Source organism: Micropterus dolomieu, linkage group LG20, assembly GCF_021292245.1.
Source record: "Micropterus dolomieu isolate WLL.071019.BEF.003 ecotype Adirondacks linkage group LG20, ASM2129224v1, whole genome shotgun sequence".
Lineage (NCBI taxonomy): Eukaryota > Metazoa > Chordata > Actinopteri > Centrarchiformes > Centrarchidae > Micropterus > Micropterus dolomieu.
The window spans coordinates 4031087-4057392 of record NC_060169.1 but is presented as its reverse complement, the minus strand read 5'-3'; the positions used below and the strand labels follow the sequence as shown (position 1 = coordinate 4057392).

The 26306-nt window shown below is 42.2% G+C and overlaps 1 protein-coding gene across 2 annotated transcripts in view; it reads left to right on the top strand.

The window, feature by feature from the left end:
* The first annotated feature begins 1097 nt into the window (after positions 1-1097).
* The window catches only part of c1qtnf4 (C1q and TNF related 4), a 39716-nt gene continuing 14507 nt past the window's right edge, over positions 1098-26306 (top strand). Inside the window, exon 1 of one of the 2 annotated variants that reach the window (XM_046032298.1) lies at positions 1098-1212. The gene's annotated coding sequence lies outside the window, so the exon portion shown is untranslated. Of the gene's footprint in view, positions 1213-16763; positions 16784-26306 lie in introns of those variants that run through there. The other variant, XM_046032299.1, reaches the window with a different exon arrangement.

Below are 26306 nucleotides of genomic sequence, written 5' to 3'. Positions count from 1 at the left end.
TTTATCTCGGTGAGCTGACAGGGGTTCTTGGAAAGCAAACATTTCTACATTAAAGATTTTTTATTTGGTTGATCTCAATCCCCACTGTCTAGTGTTTTTGTGGTTCTGTGTGAAAAGCAGACTTTCACAAGAACATCTGAAAAGTGTAAACAGAACCAGTGTGTCAGTGTGGACATCATGTGGCTCCACACTTCATTACCTCCCCCGGTCAGAGCAGACGCATGTTGCCAGCCTGCCTTTAGACCTGTTTAGCCTCATTGCGTGGCCCTGCTTCCTACTCTGTTTCTATTTCTGTGTGTTGGCCAAAACATAAAGAGCGCGCCAGTTTGCCGGAAAGCGCCCAGTATGCTCAGATGCAACAGAACGCGGCAGCCTGCCAAAGGCTGGCCAAGAAAAGCAAAAGCACAGGAGGGATTTAGTCAAGTGCTCATTTAAATATGAGCGAGCAACAGACTGTGGAATTTGAATGAGATTATAAAGGGAGACGGGGTAGGATGAATTTCAATTTGAGAGCATTACATGTATTCTCTCTCTTCCCCCACTCTCCCACCTCACCCCATCCCTCCCAGAGGTGAGATAATGACTCCCAACAATGAGCAGGAGGGAGGAAGTTGGCAGGGTTATCGCCTCATAGCAAAGCCCAATGGTTATTATGGCACGGTTGCTCCTCCCCTCCTATTTATCTGTGAACACACAAACACATGCGCACACACACCGGCGAACACACATGTACATGTGGGCACACACGCACACTAGGATTGAGGTTAACAGAGCATCGTATCAGAGTGCATCTCACCAGCAGCTCCACTGCAGTGGTACGCATTGCACCTCCAAAACCTTATCAGATCACAACCCCCCGCAGCATATATATATATATATATATTGTGTGTGTGTGTGTGGTGATGGTAATGGGGGGTGGCTAATGCAACAGCATGTTGAGGGAAGAGACTGAAGGAGGGAGAAAGAGGCAGATGGAGGAAAAAAACAGCAAGTGACAGGGAAAAAGAGCAAGGAGGGCTAGTGAGGAGGGTGGGAGAGAGCAGATTGAGAGAGAGCAGGGACGGAGGAGTAGAGAGAGCGGGGGGGAGAGAGAGAGAGAGAGAGAGAGTAAAGAGGGAGGGGAGGTTTATCCAACAGCGCTAGTGAGACAGAAGTTTCAGCTCTGCGCTTCACACACAGCCAGGACAGGAGATAACACACGCATATATACAGGTGAGACAACTCCTCTTCTGTACGGTGGTTCTTAGCCTTTGTATATGCTGTTGTGAGATGCCGACATTCAAGTGTGAAGGTGAATGCAGTGTGAAAGCAATGAACTTGGTGCTCAGCCTAAGTTGGGAGTGTGCAGGCATGCGGCGTAAACACAGGTTTTGTTGCGTCCTGGGGGATGAATGGTAATATAAACAACAAAGAGAAGAGTCCACAATGTGCTTTGTTCCCCTATGTGCAAGAATGTCATTTTCCACACATACGGATGTGTTTCTGTAATATTAATGGAGCCTTTCCTTAAGTGTTGCTTGCCGTGCGAGTGCTGGTGGAACAACACTATAGTGTGTGTGTGTGTGTGTGTGTGTGCCGTGTCTGAGCAGCATGCATTATTTATCTCCAGAAACAGCGATACCTCAGGGGCAGAGGGAGGAATGTATATAATGTAACATCTTCAGAGTGTAAATATCATATGTGATAGCTGGACTGAGATAATGCACTGTATGAGAGGCGAGTAAAGGAACACTTGCTTTGTCTTGTTTTTAACATGATGCCACAGTAGACTGCAGCATGGCAGAAACAGTATGGATATCCTATGCTTTATTTGTCTCTCATTATCTGTGGTGTAGATAACGGAGAGCCCCGTGGCAGCAGGATGCTGTGAATAAGGCTGAGGTGATGAGATCTCTCTTATCATTAGATGGGTTTTCCACACTGACTCCTTTTGTCTGCAGATACAGTATCTTAATCCACATCAGTGTAACACATGGCTGCTGCAGGCTACAGATTCATCATCTGATTTAGAGTGTGTGCAGATTACACATTTGTAAGGGGTTTATGCTTGTGTTATTTACAGCATCTGTGTGTTTGTGTGCCTGCATCCAACTGCTTCTGCCCTCTGTTATTGAAGACTGAAGGCAGCTCCTCATGTGAAGAGAGCAAACAAAGGCACCAGCAGTTATGTCAGTTACTTTCACCCAAATCTAGATCACACATTATCATACACACTTTAATGACAAATAAGGAAATACTCCACTGAAACTCTCCCACTGCAGGCTTAAAGGCTTGTGCAGACTACATGTCTTTCAGCGTCAGACAGATTGGTGACAGGGGTCACACACAACACGAGCTGACAACAACTCGGTAACCCGACGCTAGTCTCCAAATGGCGTTTTGTCAAGAAAACACACTTGAAATGGGAAATGACGCGAACCTACAGACAAAACAGCTGTTGTTTGTTATTATAAAGATACCAATTATAAAGACAAAGAATATGGGTGAAATAATGGATTAGCAGGGATTGTCTGAGCTACAGAGAGAGCTGGAAGTGAGTAAAAAGTGTTCTGCAGTGAAAAAGTAGCTCCCTGCTCTCATTGGCTGGATGTGGATGTCGAGTCGGCTGACTCTTCTAGCTATTTGGCATGCTAGATATCTGGCAGACATCAGCAACGTGTCACAAATGTGTCCTTGAGTAGTTCACACATAAAGACTGGCGACCGCAAATCGATCACTGATTTACCCCTGATCACAGCTTTAGGCTACATCCACACTGATACGTTATTGCTTTAAAACGGAGCAGTTTTGCTGCGTTTACGCCGGCATCAACAACATCAGCCTGGACAATCGGTAGTGAATGTAACATGGATAACGAATTACAAGCTTTACTGACCTTGATGTCTTAGCTAGCAGCTGTTGTGCAAGTAAATTCTGCATTTTACATTGCTATAAGTACTTACAAGTGCAGGAGGCAAGCTATTATTCGAGCGATCTATGCAGCAGCGGTATCAATCGATGAAGAAGTGTTGGGCTTGTCACTATTGCAGTTAGCTGTTTGCGTTTGTTGTTCATGACCAAAGTAAACTTGGAAATAGACCTTAAGTTTGTAGGAGTATTGGAACCTACACCGACTTGACGCTTTCACTGTTTACACCAACACATTATAGTTTTGACAGTTTGAAAGCAGCACAGGTTGGCAATTAGTAAAATCAGAGGAAAAACCATTGGACAACTTAAAGGTAGACTAAAATTAGAGTAATGAATATATTAAATAAGGAAGATGGTTATAGTGCAGTGGGTAAGACACATGGCTTTCGTGTGAGACTCGGGTTTAATCCCCCACTGTGACACATCCACCAATGTGTCCCTGAGCAGTCACTTTGGATAAAAGCGTCAACTAAATTAATAAATGTATAGAGTTATGTATATACATACACATTTATATAAATATATATGGATAGACAAAACAGAAATGGAAATTCATCAAAAACAAAACGTTTAATACTCAGAACACGGTTTTGATGAAGTATTCCTTTAAATGATGCAGGTGACAGAATGTGAGAAAAAAGCAGACGCTTCCTTTGCTCGTGCCACGGCCACCTTGCCCACATTGTCTCAAAAATACATGGGGCAGTGACAGCTTATATATATTCAGGATTACAAATCCCCTTGAAAAAACAGAGCAAAAATCTTAAACAGTTTTCTTTATCCAAGTCATATCATAATTTTGAGATATTTTTCTTTTAATTAACGGGCATCAAGGTCATAATTACAATATAGCATCTACATGTTTTTCTATGGTAAATGCGCTTTCAAGTAACTAAACCTTGAAATTGATTTAAAAAATAACTCTGAGCCAGTGCAAGGATGGTAAAACTGAAAGTGAGTGGTGCCTTGCTGGTATTCTGAACAAGACTATCGGCAAGGCAGGAGCAACTAAATACATGAATGACCGTCAGCTGAGGATGGCAGTGGTTTGATCTTGAAATACTTCTAAACTGCAGAGAGAGTAGCTGCACAACAGTTATAAAATGTTTTGCAAAAAATAATATTTAAACCGTTATTTAAGCTGTCTCATTAATGAGACAATGAACGTTCTGAACCAAGCTGGTGCTGTAGCAGTAAGACTGGCAGTGAGATCCAAATAAAACTGAATATGGGCCGTTTGCAAAGGCAGTTTAAACTTAAAACAGATGGAGGTCTGTTCGTTCTGAGCTTGCCGGTCTTCAAACCACAACATGCATCCCACACAGGACACAGAAACAAAATGTAACCAACCACATGAGATTATTGACCGACTGCAGGTGAGTGTGTTGAGGAGCAGTGAGCGCAGCTGTGTGAAAACAAAGTACGGTGTGAGAACAACAGGAGAAGCAGTCAGACTATTTTAAGCAACAACTTTACACCTCCAGGTTTGGATTACAGTATCTGTTATAAACAAGTCACGAGCAGAGAAATATGGCAGTAATGCTGCAGAGGATGTCATAATCTGATAATCCCTCGGTTGCTGCACATGTCTGTCTCCTGTTGCAACATCCTGAAAATTACAGTTCATTGCTCTGAACCAAAGCCTGAACCCTTTCCTCTAAAACGTAACCTTGACCTAAACCTCTCCAGTTACAAATGTTCAGGGGATTCTTTTACCAGAGGGGTGGCTTCTGGGCTCAGAGCCTTGAATCTTTTAGGTTTTTAATATATCTTCAACATTGTTTAATTTCCTCTCAGTCTCTCTGACTGGACAAATCAACAGAGCAAAAGCACTATTAGTGGGGAAATATCGCCATCTAGCCTGTAGGGCCACCATTTCATTGTCACGGGGGTTGTTGTCTTGTTGTCTGTTTCATTAAATAACTTTTTCGAGAGGCGTAAACCTCAGCCAACATCCACAGGAAGTGATTCAGTAGCATCAGCGAACGAACCGCAGACAGGTGTTGTTCCAACTCCAACTAAGTGCCTTGTTAACTCTTGGTAAAATCAATTAATTCAAAACAAAACTTACCAAACCTTGGTTTGTGTTTCCACTGTTCCAACAGTCACCAACTTGGTTGAAATAAAACCTTCAAGTCACAGATTTAGATGTGAAAAGATTCTGGCTCTACACGCAGCGTTTCCCTGATTCTTCTCTTCCGTTGCTGGCCTCTTTGTGCTACTGGGTTAGCTCACTGAACAAGAGTCTGTCGCTGAGCCACAGCTTTTACTTTAGTAGCAGAGCAGTAAATTATCAAAATAAAATGGTAGAAATCGTCAAAATAATAAACAATTCACAGATAGCTCATAAATTCGTCCAAACACCCAACCGTAGTAAAGGCTCGTGCAGACTCTTGTGACAGGAGTTTTGAAGTTGTTGTGGCGTTCACACTACGTGACTGATCTGTAACACGGGGTCACACACTACATGAGCTGACAACCACTCTGTTACCAGACGGCTGGCCTCCAAATCACATTTTGTCAAGAATACACAGGTGAAACGGGAAATGATGCGAACCTACAGATGAAACAGCTGTTGTTTGTTCTTATAAAGATATCAATTATAAAGACAAAGAATCTGGATGAAAGAATGGATTAGCACACACAGTTAGCAGGGATTGTCTGAGCTAGATATCTGGCTGGCGTCCGCGATTTGTCAGTGATGCGTTAGGGAGCCGTTCTGATGCGTCATTGAGTAGTTCACACATCCCCTGACTTTATCTTTAGTGCCACCAACAGGTTGACATTTTTGGCTTTTAGTGAAAGCCATGAAAGTTTGTACAGACATTCTTGGGCCCAGCGGATGAATCACCATCCCTTCAAAATTTAATTCATTTCAATACTTTAGTTCATGACTAAATACTTGCAAAACTAATGACATTGTTAACACGCTAAATTAAGACGGTATACATAGTCAACATTACACCTGTTAAACATCAGCGTGTTAGCATTGTCATTGTGTGTTAGCATACTGACATTAGCATTTAGGTCAAAGCAACTCCAATGCAAAAGCTATTGATTCTGTCAGTGACACAAGTGATTGATTACTTATCGTTAATTTAAAGTATGTTCACTCATGAACTGAACACCCCCACTTGATCAAAGAAACTGAAACAGTGCAGATGAGAATTATATGAGCAAGAAAGACAAAACCAGATTATTTGTTGTGTGTAGTTTTCAGTGTAAAAGTAAAATGGCGGCTCAAAAAGAAGCAATTTGATTCCAAGGAACTGAGAACCCAAAACTTTAAAAAGACACTTATACTGCTGTGGTGGAAATATGTCAATGCGTCGACAATTCACCATGATAGATGTTTGTTGGTGTTTAAATCTTGTAGTGTGGTTCACATTTTAATCCCTAACCAGCTCCTTACATGACTGACATTTGTGTGTACGTGCATGATGAGCAGCAGTCAGCCGCCCCAGTCTGCTGCCTCGCTCGTGTCTGGTCTGTCACTAGTGGATCGAATCCTGCTGTGTTTACTGGCAAGACACCAGGTTGCTGAGATAGCTGTTACTCTTCCTTCCTTCCTCTCTCTTTCTATTTCTTTGTTTTCTTTTTCTCTTTCTGTCTGTCTGCAGTCACATCAGGTGAATTTACAGGATTGAGAGAGTTTTCCAGGTTTTCTTTGTACTCAGACCCTGGCAGGAGAAAGAAGACATTTACAGGACGGATTAGAGTTCATAGAAATGGATCTCCTCTGTTGTTTGCTTCAGCTGACAAGCCTGGCTTACACCTCAAAATCTTTCTTTCTTTTGTATTCCTTCTTTCTGTCTTTCTCTCCATCCCTGCCATCCATCCGGTCCCCAGGCTGGTCCTGTGTCTACAGTTGAGCAGGCAGCTGACAGCATGGTGACAAGTGTTGAGGATGGGAGGATGAGAAGCAGTGGAGGGAGAGAGGGAGGAAGGGGGACTAATGACAGGGACAGTGGCAGCAGGGGTCTGTCACTGCACCTCCAGATAACAGCACCACGGACTCTCTTTGATATCTGTCCCAAGTGACCAGGTCTCTCCATCTTCAGCTTGTACCAGTGAGGTGGGGGGTGGGGGCGATTATTAGCTTTTTTATTTTTTTGCTTTTTTCCGTCGTGCATGGGAGGAGAAGCAGAGGAGGGCAGTATCGAACTTCTCATGGATCAAAAAGCCAAAAGCAGAATCAAGAAAAGATCCATTAATGAGAAAGGACGGGAGGATGACGTTGTTTACTTTGGGGGATTACCCAGACACTCATGTTCTCCGTTCAATACTTTCTCCCCCGACTGTGTTTGTATGAAAAGTGCAGGATACTGTACATGAGGAGCTGCAGGAGGAAGCAACAGGGAGAGATGGTAACAGATATGATGTGGAAAATACCAGCTAGCTCACAATGGTCTGCTGTCAAAGAAAAGATTCAAAACATTTAAATATACATATCTGAATGCATACAAATACATGACATTATCTTTAACGACATATAATGACCATTGTGCATTAGGGGTAGATTTAAAAATCGATTTGTTCATGACGTCATCGGGCCATAGCGACACCATCAGCCTATCATTGTAAAGTGATGTGAACAGTAAAGTTACTAAAACAACACAACATCAGCACTGCAGCAACACCTTCATAACCTAAAACCTCCAAAGTGTGGGAGCATTTTACTCTTCACTCAGCCAAAAAGGTTGTTAACTGCAGCGTCTGCAAAGCTGAGCTTTCCTGGAAACCCCAGAGCATCTGAAGAGGAGGCACCTAATGTTGTTGCTCTGTGGATGATGAAGACTTGTCTCAGTAAGCTAGTTAGCAAGCTAGCTTCACATTAAAGCCGTATTACTTCACGTTATGAGCTGTAATGTTTTCTATACAGTTTCCCTTATTCGATTTGACTGATTGATGGATAATGGTGCTGAGAGTAGCACATAATTATGATATGATCATAAACGATGCTCATGGCAACGTTCCCAGCTGGAGAACAAGTTGCCGCTGAGTGCACAAGATTGGACGACCCCTGACAATTTCATACTTTCTAACGAAGAGAACACAGTTCTCCTGTCTATGCGTCTATGTGAGGCGGCGAGTAATCCGCCCCAAAAAAAGGGGGGGGGGCAGATATATAAACGTTGTGAAACGCTGTCGACTACAAAAATCATGAGGTTATTCCTTTCTTTGAATTGTGTTGTAGTACTGGTGTGTAAACTGCTCCGTCACTAAACAGCAGCTGAGATCAGGACTTGATTTCAGTGGAACTTTATTTTGCTGCAGCAGAAACCTTTTTATTTTTGAAAGCAGCATTTGTTTTATTGTTGTGACTGTTAATTAGCACATGCCCAAAACAACCTCAAGCTTGCTGATAGCTAAATAATGTAAGTAAATGTAATTTTGCGATTCATAATCTGAATAGTCAATTAATCGACTATCAAAATAGTCATTAGTAGCAGCCCTATTGTGCATCGAGCATTTGTGAGTTTACGTGTGGAACACATTTCACATGTGAAATATCTAAAAACATTTGTCATGTGGATTTTGTGGGATGGTTTGTAAGAGTTGGTATATCCTGCTATGTATTGCAGGTATATTATTTTATGTATTTCAAATTGCATTTATGCCAATATTTTAAATTGCATAAAGTAACAATTTAGCTCTGTTGCGTAGCTAAAGATGTTTCCTAACAATATCCAAGAAGCCTCATGTATATTTATAGACACTGTTACCAGGGTGCAGATCTTTTTGATTCTTATAGCTCTAGGATCTATGCTGCTGCAAAAATAGTGGTATGTTTCCAAAATCTGTGTTTTGTTAACTCACACAGAGGTCACAGGAGGAAGTGGATATGAAATATTAATGCTAGCATTTTTGGGAGGTAAAATGGCCAGTGAATGTGGACTAGACTTTATGCAGTAACACTGCAAGAAATGGAGCTTGTGATAAGGTGCTTCTGTCTATCATTGCAGAGATAAACCCCACCAATTATGTTCCTTTATTTTCCTTGTTATTTTGGCAGCTGTGCTGGTTGTGGCTCAGCCAGTAGGGCAGGTTGTCCAAGCAAAACACTGCAGCTCAAATTGATCTCAATGGTTGGGTAACTCTGCTGCCATCAAAGTATGTAAAAAGTGTATAAAAGTGCTATATAAAAGCAGTCCATATGCATCTGATCCCTGAACACTATCTTAATTATCTCTCAAACACTACACATGTATCCTGTAAACAATAAGTCACTCAAATGTTGGGAGTAATTTGGGTTACTGTGCACCTTACACTGCATGTGCACATTATTTACATTTTTTGTGTGAAAGTAGCCATGCTTACTCTTATTTTTCCAATTTGAGCTCAGGTCTCAGCCTCAGTCTCAGGCTGTTGCTCTGTTTTAAAAGACTTTTTTTAAAGAAGAGAACTCTTCTTCTTCTAAAACACATTACTGACAAACACACTTCTTACAACCAACAGTATCCCGACTGTCTTGGTTGGTGGAGGGAGCACTGATGGTGTCTGTATGTCTATGTATTTTTTTTTCTAGAGCAGTACGATGTGTGAACAGAAAATGGAGCCTCCGCTGCTTTCATGCAAAACAGGTCCCTGACTTAAATCCCTGTCATCTCTTCAAATCTATTTAAGGATGACAATTTTTAGTCAGCAAAGGAGACGCAGAGACAAATTTTAATCCTCCCTTTTCCAGTTTGTCCCAGATAAAACGTTACAGCTGCTGTTTTTATAAGAAAAGTTCTCTTTTGTAGATCTCAAAACCTGGTTTCAAAACCCAAGGTGGTGTGAAGTAAAAGCATTAAATATTTATAAATACAAACTTGGAGGGCCACAAAAGGTATTTTAGTTCAGACTCCAGGTGCTCGCTGTCAGTCCTCCTGCCCAGAAACATCAGACTACTCTGGGCTTTTGTCTGCACACATGCCTGATTATATGAACTGTGAAATACAAAAGTCAGTGGGGGTGTCCTCTACAGATGTGTCTCTAGTACAATAGAACTCTTTACTCCATCAACACCAAAGAGCACAATCATTCAGCATCGTCCTGTAATTTCAGGCATCCACACTTTCATTTCCCATCTTAGGATTGCACATCCCGATAATGGATATAATCATAACAATTGACTGAGTACTTTGATGTCCATCCTCATTCGAGGTACACATTTTGATATTGACTTCTAGTCAGGGGTGTGAACTTTTATATCCACCCTCCCTCAGAAGCCTGTTCTTTGATTTCGCCCTCCCAGGAGGTAGGAGGCCGACTGAGGCAGCTTCAGAGCATCAGTCACACCCTCCAGCCTTCATGGAAAACAGAACAGCAGTATTGATCATTGTGGAAAACCTTCGTGTGCTGTAATAGGCAAGCAATGTAGATGTGAGCAATATTAAGTCCTTTGTGTTTTGCATCAAATTGATTGGAGAAAGTGAAAGAGAGACCTGGTTTGTGCTCTTTCTCATAAGCCTTGGGAGTTGGAATTGGTCACTCACCCTGCTGAAAGAACCAGGTAAAACACATTGATTTTTATTCTTTATTCTGGCAACGCTCAATAGATGTGAAAGGGCACTGAAGTCTGCTGGGGGGTTGCTTACTATGCTTGTCCCATAGCGCGCTGAACAATATCGTCTTTTATATCCAAGCTGTGGTTAATGATAGTTTAAGTGCACTATGGCACGGCCTTAATGCAAGACTGGCACCTGTTGGGATAAAGTATTGTGACATGATAGAATATTTTTAGATTATAGTAGCGAACATTTTGATGCACATGTTAAAGGGTAATTCTGGTTTATCACAGGTCTTATTTTAATAGTTTTGTCCATCATTCCTATCCGAACATTTTACTCACTGAGTTTATTTCCTGACAGGGAAAAGAACATGAACAGTCAGGTAATCAAACAGGTTTTAAAGAAACCTCCAGGTTGGTCAAGCTTATATGGTAGAGATAATTAAGGTGAGCTTTAAAAGTATTCCTTAAATTGTCTGGTATAAATATAAATCAGTTTATGGGACTTCCTGTGCTGTTTTCATGTGCAATGGGGCCTTATTACAGACATTTTGGGTGTTCTCGCCTCCGGTTTAAGTGCTTTAGGAACACAACTGGCTTCTGTACAACCAACTCATCATCTGAGAACTGTGAACGTCTGCTATACAACCATTTGTGTCAATCCATGTTGTAAATGTAGACATATTGCATTGGATAAGAAAACTTCTCAGGGGATTTGCAGGAAGTCAGTAGGATTCAATCCATTCTGGATTCTTTGATGACCACAAATATCTGTGAACAATTGCAATTCATAAAATAGTTGGCATATTAATATTAGGCACATGCATGTACATATTTAAAAAACAAATAAACAAAGAAACCCATGAAGTATTTATGGTTCATGGGTTTCTTTTTCCAAGGAACAATTACTAAAATAACAAACAATGAAAATAATAATTTGAACATTTTACAGTGTGTCTCTCTCGTTACTGTTATCACACCAGTTTCTGTGTAACTGTATAATATGCATCTAGGTCAGATGAGAAATTGCTGAAACGCATTCTGGAAAAACTACATAATCACAAATCCATGTAGAGATAGGTGACTGAGGAAGAATATGGTTGAGGGAAAGTGCAGTGTACAGTGTTTTATTTGTTCTGTACACACTGCGCAGCCTCCCTTGTCACTCATGCTCTCACTCATTCAGGCTCAATGTCTTCAGAAGTTTTGCAAACGCAGTGGCTGAGATGAAAGAACTGCCCATCCCTCCGAACTTCAGGCTCATTAAGTTCGATGCCATGGCGCTCGTATCGATGAGGGACGAAGAGGCATGATGACAGACAGTGGGGAATAACTTTTTAAGAGGGGATAGTGGTATACTACAGCTGCCTCTGAAGCCTGGGGCGCTCTGCCCCGGGCCACAAAGATTCGGAGGAGCGTCTTTGAGAAGACAAACTGAAGCGAGAGGGGCCGGGGTCTTGGTAAAACTGTTGCCAGGGAGAGCGAGCCCTACACAGGATGAGCTATCGAAGGGCAACCTGCTCCTTCTTGTGGGTTTGATGGGCGGGGCTTAGCGGAGTGATATAAGCAGCAGAGCGAGACATGTAGGGCTTTGCATGTTCAGTTGTTACCAATGCTGCTTTAAACTAGAGGGTCCAAATCTGATCTAGCTCTTTTTCTTTGGCCACTTGGGGGCAACGGAAACAAGTCGTGAATGCAGTATTGACACATCACTCTTTAAGTTAATGCGGTAAACTTGTTAGTAAACAGTTACTTACACATCCAGGAATTACAGAGCATATTAAGCATATTAAGACGATAATTCTTTAGCTAAAACTAAAAATACATAGAGCATGACAAATAAAAACAGAAACAATAAAGCAAAGGAAAATGGCGTGAGTCACGTATTTCTTGGCAGACAAGTGCAGGATGTGGAAGTCTTCTCAGTGGTATTGCCGGGTTTGGTGCCCTAGTGCCTGCACAGAGACCACAACTAAAATCTCTGTCCACCAACCAGCTATGGGCAGATGGATAAACAGTTGTTCATCCCAAACAAGGAATGTATAAATTAGGGGTGTTGGGAGATGTATTTTTGAACTTTGGAGCCAGGCTAGCTGGTTTCCTGTCTATCTCCAGCATTTCTTGCACAAACATGAGATTGATATCAATCCTCTCGTCTCACTCTACGGATGAATATTAGCTATTTAGCTAACTCCGGTACATTTACATTGAAGACTAACTACGGTGTTGACTAAAATGCATTGTCCCTGTCACTGTAAAACTCTAGTTAAGAAAGAAAGCTTTTCCTTTTTAAAGTTGTATACAATGTTCATCAGTAGGGCTAAAAAAATTCATCGATTAATTCAATTACTAAAATGCATCGACGCAAATTCTTTGCATCAAGGCTTCATTTAATCCATATAACTATAAAGCACTGTTTCGCACGGACATTTATTACTGTCGCACATCGTGCTTACCTGTGTGAACCTGATCATGATGGCGATGTTTGGAAAGCGGAGGAAAAAAGAGAAAATAGCAAGGGACGAAGAATTAGATTAGAAAAAAATTATTTCAAGCTAAAAGAAAACAAAAACTCTGTAATGTCACAGTCCGTCCATCGTAAAACGAAACTTATGTCGCCTCGGCAACAGCACCACGGCATCTGATCAGAAAGCACCCGGTGTTCTGCCAGCGGACCACAGACAAGGTAACAGTAACACCAACTTTAGCATTTAACTTGGGGATTGGGGGCGTCAGGTGCGGCTCTGTCCTGTGTGCATGCTGTGCATCCTGATAATTGTATTTCAATTGTAGTTGGGCTTCGGCTTTGGTATCTCTGGGTCTGGGGCGGGTCTGCGCGCTGGGGGGCTGGGCCGCCTTGGACCCGTCCTGGGGCTGGGCGGGGTTGTCTCTGGCTCTGGGGTGCTGCTGGTGCTCGAGGGGCTCTTGCTACAAGCCCTGGGCTGGAGGGACCTGGCGTCCTCTTGCTTAGGGGGGTGGGGGACGGGGCTGAATGATGGGGACAGTCAGGAATCTGGACCCAGGGGGGAGGACCATTCTAGCCTCCCTATGACCTCCTTCACCTTCCCCCCTTTGGTCATGACCACCCCCAAGGTTGGTAATGATTGTTATGTCTACATAAGATTCATCGTACGCCATTCATGTCCCGGTGTCCAGGCTCGAAAACATGCACTGAAGGCATCTTCATTTATGCTCATGTTTACCCGCACTCAAAGGATAAAACATCCTTTGCTTGATGAATTCAGACAAACATCCATTGTGAAGCTCCAGCTGAAGGCCAAACCCCCCTACCCCTCATCTCCTAACAAAAGGGGGGAGTGGTGGAGGCCAATGCTTTCTCCTCTCCCACTGCCATCTGACTAAAAGGGCCTTTGAAAATTACTTTTGTTAGAATTGCAGCATGCAGCCTTGAAAGCCACACAGGCACAAAATCAGTGAGAGCAGGTCTAAATCCTCAGCTGCTGGGAGGAGAAAAGCTTGATCCTGATGATAAAACAATTACTTTGACACTTTGTCTTAAGCAGTTTGGATTCTCATCAAACCACATTGATAAGCAACAACATGAAGTGCTGAAGTCCATGGAAACTGACTCTGTGCTTAGTCATGATAATGGTTTCCCATCTCTCCTTAAGTATAATGTCATCAACAAGGATATTAAAAACACTAATTCTCATCTCACATTCCTGTTCATATATTGATAAAACAAATGAGACATGATATGTGATTATGCAAAATGATAATACATAATTGTATAGAATCACAATTTACTGTTCGGTATAGATCACACCACTGAGTGTTTCTTATGTAGGGAGTAGTGAATGAGTGAACGGAAGTGGAAGTGATTTCAGACACAGGGAAGTGTCCAGCTGTTGCATACCAAATAATTATTAGAACTCCCCATAAAACCACAAATTGTTTCCATTTCTGACAAGATAAATGTGTTAATTAGTAAGCTGTAGATGTGTTGGTAGCCAGAACCAGGTTAGCTGTTTCTCTTTGCCTCCAATATTTGTGCTGCTTCTAGATGCATACTTAGTACACAGACAGAGATTCATCAACCTTATTATCTAACTCTTGGAAAGAAAGCCAATAAGCGTATATTCAAAAAAGTTGGCATTTTATTGAATCTGAAATGTCTTTGTTTTATGTAAATGACTAAGCATAAGAAACAATAAATAGTGTGTGTGTGTGTGTGAGTGTGTGTGTGTGTGTGTGTGTGTGTGCGCACACGCATATGTCCGATGAGTGTTTCTTTGTTATTTTGGCTTCAACGCAGGCAGGCAGCCGTGCTCGACAATACAATGGAACAATAGTTCTCTCTGTGTGGCTTTGATCTAATGAGAGACAGAGAAAGAAGGAGAGGTGGGGGGTACGAGAGAGAGCAAGGTTGTTCAGGGAAGCAGAGAAGAGAGATGGATTTACACTTGGATCACGCTGATAGTGAAATAGCTACTCCAAGAACTGCTTTCACTTTGGCTTGACCAAAAAGCTTACAATAAAAATCTAACCAATTGTTTTTGAAGAGCGATTGGCTTCTCATTCACTCTAAATTAGCGCACTGGCTGGCTAAGTTGATTGAAAAAACTGTATTCTAACTATGTGTGTAGGTGCACAGCTTCACAGATTCAATGTTAGCCATTACAAATCAGAAAAAGAAAATTAATTGGTGCCGTAACAAGGACAGTGGATTCTCAAAAGTATAGACTAGCCATCAAATGACTTACATGGTCTTTCATTTTGTTAGCAGTACGCTGATCACAGGAAAAACTAAATTAAAAAATCACAAATCAAGCAGCGCCACTGTAATGAAAGACTACCTACAGATAATGCTCTAACAATCAGCATTCTGAGAGTAAATGAACGATGTCAGTCTTTCTGACAAAATGATGGATGTAACAGTGTCAACTGCTGTGGAGCTGTATCGGATGTAGAGGCTGACATTTTTCGGATGACATTTTTTCAAAAATCCTGTGGGTCATGGGACCCCTTATTCCTGCGGGTCAGAGTAAATTCCACTATATAAGTTCAATGGAGCAGTTTATAACTAGAACTCAGGAATAACAGACCACAGACCAAGAGGACATCCAGGACACGGTGCTGTGGGGCCCCTCTACACTTCCACGTCTTTCCTCCTGCTCGACACCGTAGCACAAGTCGACCTGGGCTGAAGTGGTGGTCCGTGGTTGCAAGAGAGGCTCGGACAGGGCTGCCTCTCCTCCACAAATGTGGCTCCGAGACTCCCTGACATGGATCCCTCTTGGCCGACAGTGCCTGCCGACACTGCTGCATTCCCTCCACTGGCTGCATCTCCTGCACTGGCGGCTAACGATGATCGACTGGTCCGCCGGTGGGCTTGTTCAGCGGCTGTCATCCCGGTCAAAGACCTCCGCTACCTGGTGTAGGATCCTGAAGGAGGCTGTGCTCAGATGCTCCGGAGGCCTTCACTCAGGTCTGTTACTGCTCCTCCAACACAACACTCTGCAGCTCAGAGACCCCAACCTCAGTCCGCGCACAGTGTGGAAGCAGAGTCTGCACAGTCCTCTGCATCTGCATCTCCTCGTCCCCTTCTCTCCCCAACCACACTAATAGTTGATGACTCCATAACCGGAAACATTCAGTTCTTTAACGCGACTACTCGCTGCTTCCCCGGTGCCACCACAGCTAACATTTTTTAAAAACTCCAGGACTTAATGCCATCGCTCCCCTCCCTCCATCACAAGAGTGATAGTCCATGTGGGAACAAATGATCCAGCTCTTCAGCAGTCTGAGCTGACTTTTTTTAACTTTTTAAAGCAGTGTGGAAAGTCCGTTTTTATCTCTGGTCCCATTCCCACAGTTGGTCGCGGTGCTGGCCGCTTCAGTAGACTCCTTGGCCTCCACGACTGGCTCCAGTCCGCCTGCAGGGCTCACGGTGTGTGTTATGTTGATAATTTTAATATTTTCTGGCAAAGAATGTCTTTTTAAAAGAGATGGACTTCACCCAAACAAACTGGGCTAAGAAATGTTAGCTGCTCACATACAACATGCGGTGCGGTCCACACATGACCACATATCATATCTTTAAATGTCATCAAGTACGCTGTGATGAATTTACCTCCTTTGAAGTTCTCACTTTTAAACTTGGTGGCCTGCAACCAATGTCTGTTGTCTGTTCCAGATTCTCGACTGAAAACTAAAGGGGACAAAGCGTTTGCAGTCAGGGACCCGAGGCTACTACAGTGACAACACAGCAACTAACGACATGCAGTCCACTAGAACCATAAAACAACCGGCTCACAGCAAAACAGTCTCCACATAAGGATGCAAAACAGCAATAAAGGTTTATGTGCTGAAGCCCATCAAACCAAACAGGTTAAGATGATGTCGAGTAAGAACAAAGTGAGCATTAGTAAAGCTGGAGAAACGCAGAGAAAGTCGACCAGTTGCTAATGTTATCCAGTGCAAAGTTATATCGCTTTCCACATTAATTCACCAACTAACGCCACCCATGTTACTATCACGTACCACTGATATTATGTCAAAGTGCCAAAGCCTGCAAGAAATTATGTAACGGTAAAAAGCAAATGTGGAACGATTTGTTTACTATCCTATAATGATGCAGCCAGGAACAGCCAGCTAATGCTACATTAGCTCAGACCTGCCGCTGTTTGCTTCATAACGTTCAATTTAGATGTATTGCCTTTTACCGATACTCAGGTACACAGCTTCTCCACCTCTCAGTCGCTGTAACTAACATGACCCACATAATATTCAAGCCAGAGGAAGAGCCAACCAGTCACACTACAGTAAATTTACTTACTTCGGTCTTATTATTATAAAGTGTGACACAATCTCGTTATAATAATCAGCCCAGCTCATTACCTGTTTCGTTATCTTCCAATACATTTGCTGACATTGCTGAGCCTCCGGTGAAAGATACACAGATAGTAAAGATTGTTACTGAAAGCAGCAGACGAGATAACGATGTAGCACGTCGGCTAAATGCAGTAAATATAGCGTGATCATGTAACGAGGGTGGATTTGTTCAACCTGCAGCTGATAAAACTATTACTATAACGTTGTAGTGGGAGTTTACTGAGATTCCAGCATGTTGTGTGAAGCAGTCTCCTTGCCTGTCTATAGCTGCTGACACTCTGCCTTTTTTCCGGGAGGATTGTGCCGATATGCGGCTGGCTGCGCTGAATGAAGTAACATTACGGAGCCGGTGTAGACCTGCCTCTGAGATGGGAACGTTGAAGTAACAGTGCCTGAACATATCTTTGTGAAAAGTCACAGCCTGCATGCCGGTGTTTCTTCGTTTATTGCAGGATTTTTGTATGATTGTGTTTCGGATTATGCTCGCTCATGAGTTCAAGCGAACATGTGATTAAACATGATGTAGCAGAGCACACGCCTGGTTGCAATCTTAAAACCGCACCGCTAGTGGCCGCTAGTGTTTTCTTGCTTTTATCATGCATTTGGATTTGATGTTTGTTATTGTCTTTGCACTTTTTAAGCACTGGATGAAATTGTAATTTTTAAATTAAAACATTTTAAATTAATTATTTCCGTCCCTGACAAACAGGGCAATAGGCTACAGTACAGAACAAGCAGTGTTACTGGCTATACCTGAACAGCTACGTGATTAATACATTTATCTTGCGTATTTATGTTGTGATTCAGTTCAAGTCTTTTTAGAAACGCATTTTAAGGTTAAGCCGTACAATGAATGTGCCGTAGAACCAAAACAATGAGCCACAAGAGGTAAAAAATTTCTATAGAACTGCAGAATTGGCAAAAAACGTCTCTATGGTTTTAACCGTACAAGCCATCTTACCATATATGAAATCCATTGAGTCAGTGTAAAATATTTGTAAAAATGAAGGTATAAGCAGAAAACAGTCACAGTGGGAATATCTTCTAATCGTAGTGGCTGTGAGACAAATTCAGAAGCCCCTGGTTGAGGGTTCAATGGCCTCCTAAGACATTTAGATGATGACACAGCTGCATGCGCACTGCAGCAGGAAGAAATTTTGAAACATATTAACAGGTTCTCAGAGCGGATTTAAAGGTAATATAAAGTAGTAAACTTCAGGCAGCCGGTGAAAGTCAGAGAGTGTTTTGCTTCAGTCTGAGGGCTAATGTGTTTGTTATCACCTGAAGCAGATGGCCCAGCACGGAGGAGAAATTCACTATACACAACCACAAAAGCATTGTCACACATGCATGTCATGCATGCGCACACCCAACACAAGGCTAACTACACACATACTGTACTCACACATGAGCACAGGAAAAAACAAACATTATGTGCACATCAATACACATACACTCACACACACACTGTTGCACACACACATTATGTTTCACAATATTATATATTGGTTGTGATGGGGCAGTGGATAAGACACATGCCTTTGGTGTGAGAGACCCGCATTCAAATCCCCACTGTGACACATCCCCCAATGTGTCCCTGAGCAAGACACTTAACCACTAGTAGTGGGACCTCTGACATAAATAGCAGTTGTAAGTCGCTTTTGTATTAAAGCGTCAGCTAAATGAATAAATGTAAATATCGGACAATGGGCGTAAATTTCATCTAACAGTTAGGGGGACAATAAACAAATTTCTCAAGAGCAATTTTTGAAGGGCACACAAATATCAGCCTAGTATCAGTTCACACACAGGCTTATTGCTGTGCTAGTTGTAGAAAGAGATCCACAGATAACATTTTTTACAGGCTGATTCCAATTACTGATTTTGTAAAGATTGATCTGCCAATTCTGATTTTGGACGATTCCTGAAAAAATCTATTTTTATTAGAATCCCCATCAGCACCAGTATAAATGTTGGCTATTCTCACCAGGGTCCATTTAATTGTAGGGTCATAAGGAAACATTGATTATTAAATAGTATTTTAACTGAAAGGAGCTTTGTTTCCCACAGATTGACAGCGTAACTGTGGCGGGGGGGTTATGCCGAATTTTGTATGCCTTCTGCTTTTAAACGCTATACTATTCTTTGTGGGGTTCATCTATTGTGGTAAATGATCAGCATATATTTTATGAACGTTAAGAATCGTTAACATATTCTTACACTTACACACTATACAAAAGTAGGCTACCATTTTTTGAGATTCAGCAAAAACATGTGGGCGTTAACCGCATTCAAACAATGTGAACAGCAAAGTGTCCTAAAAGGACCTTAATAAGTGAACGCATAATTCGGCAAAAAAAATCCACCTCTTTTCTCAGTATAAAAGAGCGTTACCTCCTGCGAGGTGTATGCAATTCATGGCAGGCATGCATGCGGCACAACACCTGCGCTGCAAAACGTCTCTAGACCTTGTGGGATCAAGTCAGCGAAAGTCAGCCAGTTATCTTGAACACACCTGTTGACTACCAGTTATACGGCGTGCTAACTTCGACAGCTGTTTTCCAAAGTTAACATAGCTCTCCTTATTAGCTAGACTCCTGACATGCATGTCAAAACTGTTTTGAAGATGGGTCTCCGACATTGACAGCGTTGTGTTGGACAGATTTGTGCAGCTGTGTTTATGATACCAACTTTTTAATTCACAGACGGGTCTGTTGTCCGTGTTTGCGAGAGAGCGACCGAGTGAGAGGATGTGCGGAGCGACTATGCACTGCTCAGCGCTGCAATCAAAAACGATTTTAAAATGGCTCGCCAAATTTTGTAAAGCCTATGTGTGTTAAACACTGTATTAATAAATATATATATTATATATAGGCTACAGTATATTATAATTCTCCACCTTATTTTTGTTTAATCACAAACTGCAGTAAACTGCTCACCTTGCTTTCCCCTTCAGACACACATGCACACACCTACACCTGTCTTTCCATCTGTCTGCTCTGACTGTATTTATCAGCAGTTTTATAAAAGACAACTCGCATTTTGTATTTTTCACTCGCAATTCTGTTTTCACAGCAGCAGATGAACCTCGTGTGGAGGAGGCTTGTTCTTAATCAATGGTTATGAATGACATCGCCACCAACAGCTGTGTTCACTGTTGCTTTACCTGGTCTTTACAATAGCCTATCCATCTTCTAATGTGATACAAGAACGTGTCTCTTTCTGCGTGTTTCTCTGCAGATGTAAATAGTGAGTGTTGCATGATTGTCTGTGCTGCTGTGCACACACGTGAAACACGATGCAGGCCTCGCAGCGCAGCTTGTTTGTAATGTTCGATGTGACCGGCAGAAAACTGTATATTTTACGCTGCTCGCCCCCGGTCACTGGTCATTGCTGATAAGCAGCTGATCAATCTACTATCCAACAAGCGAATAAACATGCTAGATAATGTTATAATAAAATACCTACCTACGCAGCTAGGATTAGGCAAACACACAATTTACCACCCACACAACAAAGTTGCATAGGCCACACACACATTTACTGTATATGCAGTCCCCCATAAACACACAAATTACAGTCACAGCAAAACAATTTCCCACATCCTCATGGTCTATTCTAAATCCGCTCTCACGGGACATTTTTCCACCTTTGTTCAGCTCTCATCATCTACTCCGTTTCTTTCTTTGCTTCCATTTCCTCGCCCTCCTCCTGTCTTCCTTTTCATCCCCATCTCAGTCATCAGTTATTGATCTGTCTCCCCGGAGGAGAAATCAGCCTTTCTCCTTCCTCTATTTTTAGACATAGGGAAGATCTCAGGGAGAGCCACAACTTGAGATGGAGCAGAACTACAGACGCAACTGATACTGAGAGGAGGTGGTTAATTTAATGACGAGGTGAAACAAGAGTTGAATAAAGAGGGAGCCTGTAAAGTAATGAACCTGCCGATGTTCGGCTGTCTTTGACGGTGTTTGGTTCACTCCACTGCAACCACTCACACAGTGAAGACGACCACACTGATGTGCAAATGTGGTGTAGTTTTTCATATTTTTACATTTTAACTTAAATTTAAAAGTTAGATAGAGCTTCAAGTGTTGAAACGATCCTTGAGTCTGTGAGACACTTTCACAATCCATCATATAATTTCAAAAATGCATGAAGGTCAATCTAAAAATAAGGCTGGTTTTGAAAGCCTTGATAGGTTGACCTTTTGGGGACAAAAGGCTTGAAGGTTTCTGCTGGCTTGATAACACACAAATAACTGATGGTGTGTTCAGACATGGTCCTTCTGTCGCTCTCTTGCAGCCTTTGTCTTTGTGTTAGAAGGGCACATCAATGCTTTAAGCCTGAGCAGACTGACTCTGAATGTCAAACACTGTTATAATCACAGTCACAGAGATTTTGTAGATAGTAGGGATCAGATGGCAGTGTTTGATGGATGAAATAATTACCCAGCTGTGGAGAGAGAGACGACTATTGAATGAGAAAATAAGCACACTTGATCATTATAATGGGTCCCAGTCTTCCAGGGCGGGTCCGAGTCTTCTGGGGTGCTCAAGCTTCTGTGCGACCCGTGAGTAGCGTGAATGTCGAATTTAAACCAAAGAATTAATTACTGACTTTGGGTGAAATAGAGATGCTGCTTTAGAGAGCATCATACATAATGAAAAGGTGGAAATTGTCTCATCATATAAATACTTGGGCACTGTTTTTGATGACTATCTTAGGTTTGATTAACAGCGCCGCCATTGTGAGGCGGAGGCAACAGAGAATTTATCTTCTCCACAAACTAAAGTCCTTCTCTGTCTCGCCTGTCATCCTGTGTAGATTTTATCAGTGTTTTATTCAGTCTTTCACAAGTTTTTCTTTTATCTGTTGGTTTCACAATCTGACAGTTAAAGACAGGAACAGTCTGAACAACATTGTAAAAATCTGTTCGAAAACCATCGTAGTGAAACAGAGACACCTTAAAGCCTTCTGCAACCAACAAATAGTCTGGAAGGCAGCAAGTATCCTAGCCCCTCCAGGACATGCTCTGGCGGGTGAATTCTCTTTGTTGCCTTCTGGGCGTCGTTTTGCACCTCCTGTGTGTAAGACGAACTGCCACTCCAAATCTTTTATCCCTACGGCGAGCAGACTTTTAAACTCCCTGTAGGGTTCTTGGGGGTTTTAAATGTGCGCATACTGGCTGCTTGTATGTTGTGAATGTTGTGTGTAATTTGTGTTATGTACTGTTGCAAACATGCTGCTCTTAACTAATTGCCCTTAATTGGATTAAAAGTTGGTTGAATTGAATTGAATTAATGTCGTTTCAGCACTCCAAAGGCAGCTCTGCTCTTTTTTCAACCCTATCACCAGACAAAACCCTTATTTCACATAAACATGGCCATTGTGGCGCTGTGAGTCATGCTAACTTTGCACTCGCCATAGCCGTCGTAGATATTTGGCGGGTCAAGGACTCGCGTTAAACAACCTATGTAGTGGTGAACTGTGCAAGCCTCCTACAGCTTTCCACCTCATACATATGAACCCTTGAACACGGAAGACCCTTAAATGGCCATTATAGCCAACTACATCTTGGTCAACTTAGCAGCTGACATACAGTAACTGCCCTACCATCTTCACTCAGTTCCGTGAATCTCTACAATGGAGGGTGCAAGTGCAAAGTTAGCACGACCTATAGAGTCATAATGGACACATTTATGGGAAATACATCAGGCTTAAAACTACAGAACTTTTTCCGTTAAGCTCAGGGCATGCTCGTTGTTACGGATAATAAAAATGCAAACATTAATTGCAGGTCTATGACAACATATGATTTCTGGTTTATCTCCGACATACTACAAACTAGACAATAAATCGACACAGCAATATATCGTTGTATATTTTTCCACGATACTGTATCGATATTCCAGCCCATCATATCGATTCGATACATAATATTAATAAAAAATAGCGCTTCGACAGTTAGCTCAATGCTAATATATAATGGGAATATCCATTAACGTGCTAACGGACATTAGCATCGCGATCGCGAAAATGCAATCTTAACATAAACTACACATTTTGCTTCACATGCTGAACATCAATGTTCAATCACAATGCTGTGTCACTGAACAGTTATTAATATGTGATGTACAGATTAGACTTAGGTGGTACACAGCAATTTGTATTTGCAGTAAAAAATTCAGTGAATTTGCATTTTGTGCCTTTTATAAACAAATATTTTGATAATAGTTTTTCATAGTTGCTCTGTAGTTTTATTTACAGACTGAGCAGAATTGTGCTGTTTTCTAACAGTTTGGATTTGCAGCAAATAAATAGTAGTTAATAATAATTATAATAGTTTCACTGCATTGCATTTTGAATTAATAGTGTGGTGTCCCAACAATAATGCTGCGATGATGTGTTGAGAAGAAATCCGCTTGACACTGTTCTTGATCATAAAAGTTTATTACATCAAGGAGTTCAGCATCAATTACAAGCTCTGCAGCAGCTTGGAGAGTGACCCAGCCCGATGACCACTCGGTCTCTCTGTACATCAAACATAATTATATAGGATATGTGTAGGTATCTGTTAGACACCATATAAGGGTCTGAGTCTCCACATAACCACTAACCTCTGCTCTCCCCTTAAAAGGCCACTAATCCTCTATCCAGCTGCTACAGTGCTACTCCAAACTGTTATGCGTCAAATGCACATATATTATACACCACAATAGTTAGACAGATATCCTGATGTATCAGGATTGTCAAGCGATATATCGATTATCGCAGAATTGCTGTATCGTGATATTATTGTTATCGTGAGCCATGTATCGTGAGGTACCCTGCGATTCCCACCCCTACTACAAACCCACACCCTCACTTTCCACATCACTCAATACAGAACACATTACTTTCTGCATTGGCACTTGACATAAATTGCAAGGTGCAGAATCATCCTGTGGCTACTCAGCTACCTTATGTTTTCCCCATTAGACATTGCACCAGACACACAAACACACACACACCAGCAGCCCTATGCTGCTATTCGAGGCATCACTTAGCCGAGCTGTAGGGAGTCACACTGATTCATGCAACCCTTCATCATCCAGGATAACGTAACATTTCCATTTAGTGTTTCATTCAACTGGCAAAAGACAAAGGTTTGGAACAGAGAGCAAGGATGCACACTGCTTTAAGTTAGCAAACATATTTTAATGCTTCCCCAGCAGGTCATCATTTGTAGGTTGCTTAAAAGGAGTAATGAGTTATTTCCTGATTTCCTGTGAATTTCTCTTTTCTCCTGCCGTTTTTGGGGCAGCTGCTCACATCTATGTCAGATTTGAGCAGCTGCCCTGATGAAGGAATTAAAGTCATTGTAGGTTGTGATGAAGGGGACTGTGGGATTGACTGTCACTCTAAATAATACAGTATTTTGGACATTTCTTGGGACTGTGGTAGTGATAAAAGTTGCAAAGCTCTGCATTCAGACAAATCTTCATTCCGTCTCTCAGCAATAGTTATGATCCCTCTGCAGCGACTGAAAGCAGCAGATGCAAGCCACCATGATACAAGCAACTAAATCAGTGTTTCTCTGCTTGGTTGGTACTTTTTATCATTGTATGGAGCTGGTTGATCTGGTCCATGTCCAAGTGCTGCTGCCCCACACAGAGAAGAGCCAGGTGGTTTGGGCACCTGGTTGCTCAAGCAATCCTCACTGCTACCCTACATTTTATGCAAATGTATATCAACGTAGGAGATGTTCACATATCATACTGTATATATCTGCTGGATCAAATAGCGTAAAATCCTCCTAAAGGCCCTGATCATTCACACAGGTGTTATTTTGAATGTTATTATTTTGAGTTCTGAGAGGGGCGTGCAGACAAAGCTTGATTTTCTTTTGCATTCTTTTGACTATAATTGTGATTATCCAACGAAGGTTAAAATCAAGGGCAACTGGACTTGGTTGAAGATACTGGAAGACGTTTCGTCCCTCATCCAAAGGACTTCTTCAGTTCTGACTGACTGGCAGGGAAACTCAGCTATTTAACCTCAGTGGGGTCGTTGGCCCGGGTCATCGATACCGCTGGTTCGTTAGTGTTCCTTGTTGCTGTGACGACAATCGTTACAGTCGTTAAGACTACCTGTGGCCAAGACTGAACGACCATCGTTGGTATCTTCACCTGAGGCCAATAGGTTACATTTGTTGAGTTTCCTGGGAAGTGATGAAAGGACAGCATTGTAAGTGGGGGATAAGTGGTGGCGTAGACCCCCTCCCCTGTTCGATTCACACCACCCACTGGAGCACAAGCTAGGGGTCATGAGAACACTGCACCACAGAGCGGAAAACATACCAACAAGCGCCCAAGCCAGAGAGAAGGAACAGAACCACCTGAAGGGGGCACTAACAGCCTGTGGATACCCTAAATGGACCTTTGTGAAGACAGCCACAAAATCCAAGAAGAACAAAACTACAGGGGAGGAAAAGAAGGTCAAACGCAACAACATTGTGATTCCATACGTGTCTGGAGTATCAGAGAAACTCAGGAGGATTTTCAACAAACACAACATCCCTGTGTTTTTTTAAACCCAAGAACACACTAAGACAGATGCTGGTCCACCCCAAAGACCGCACAACCAAACACAAGAAAAGCAATCTAGTGTATGCGGTCCAATGCAGTGAGGAATGCACAGACCTGTATATTGGGGAGACTAAACAACCACGACACAAACGCATGGCTCAACACAGAAGGGCCAACTCCTCAGGTCAAGACTCTGCAGTCTACTTACATCTGAAGGACAGAGGACAGTCGTTTGAGGACCACCAGGTGCACATTTTAGACAGAGAAGATGGATGGTTTGAAAGAGGTGTCAAGGAAGCCATCTACACCAGGGTTGAGAAGCCATCATTGAGCAGGGGAGGGGGTCTACGCCACCACTTATCCCCCACTTACAATGCTGTCCTTTCATCACTTCCCAGGAAACTCAACAAATGTAACCTATTGGCCTCAGGTGAAGATACCAACGATGGTCGTTCAGTCTTGGCCACAGGTAGTCT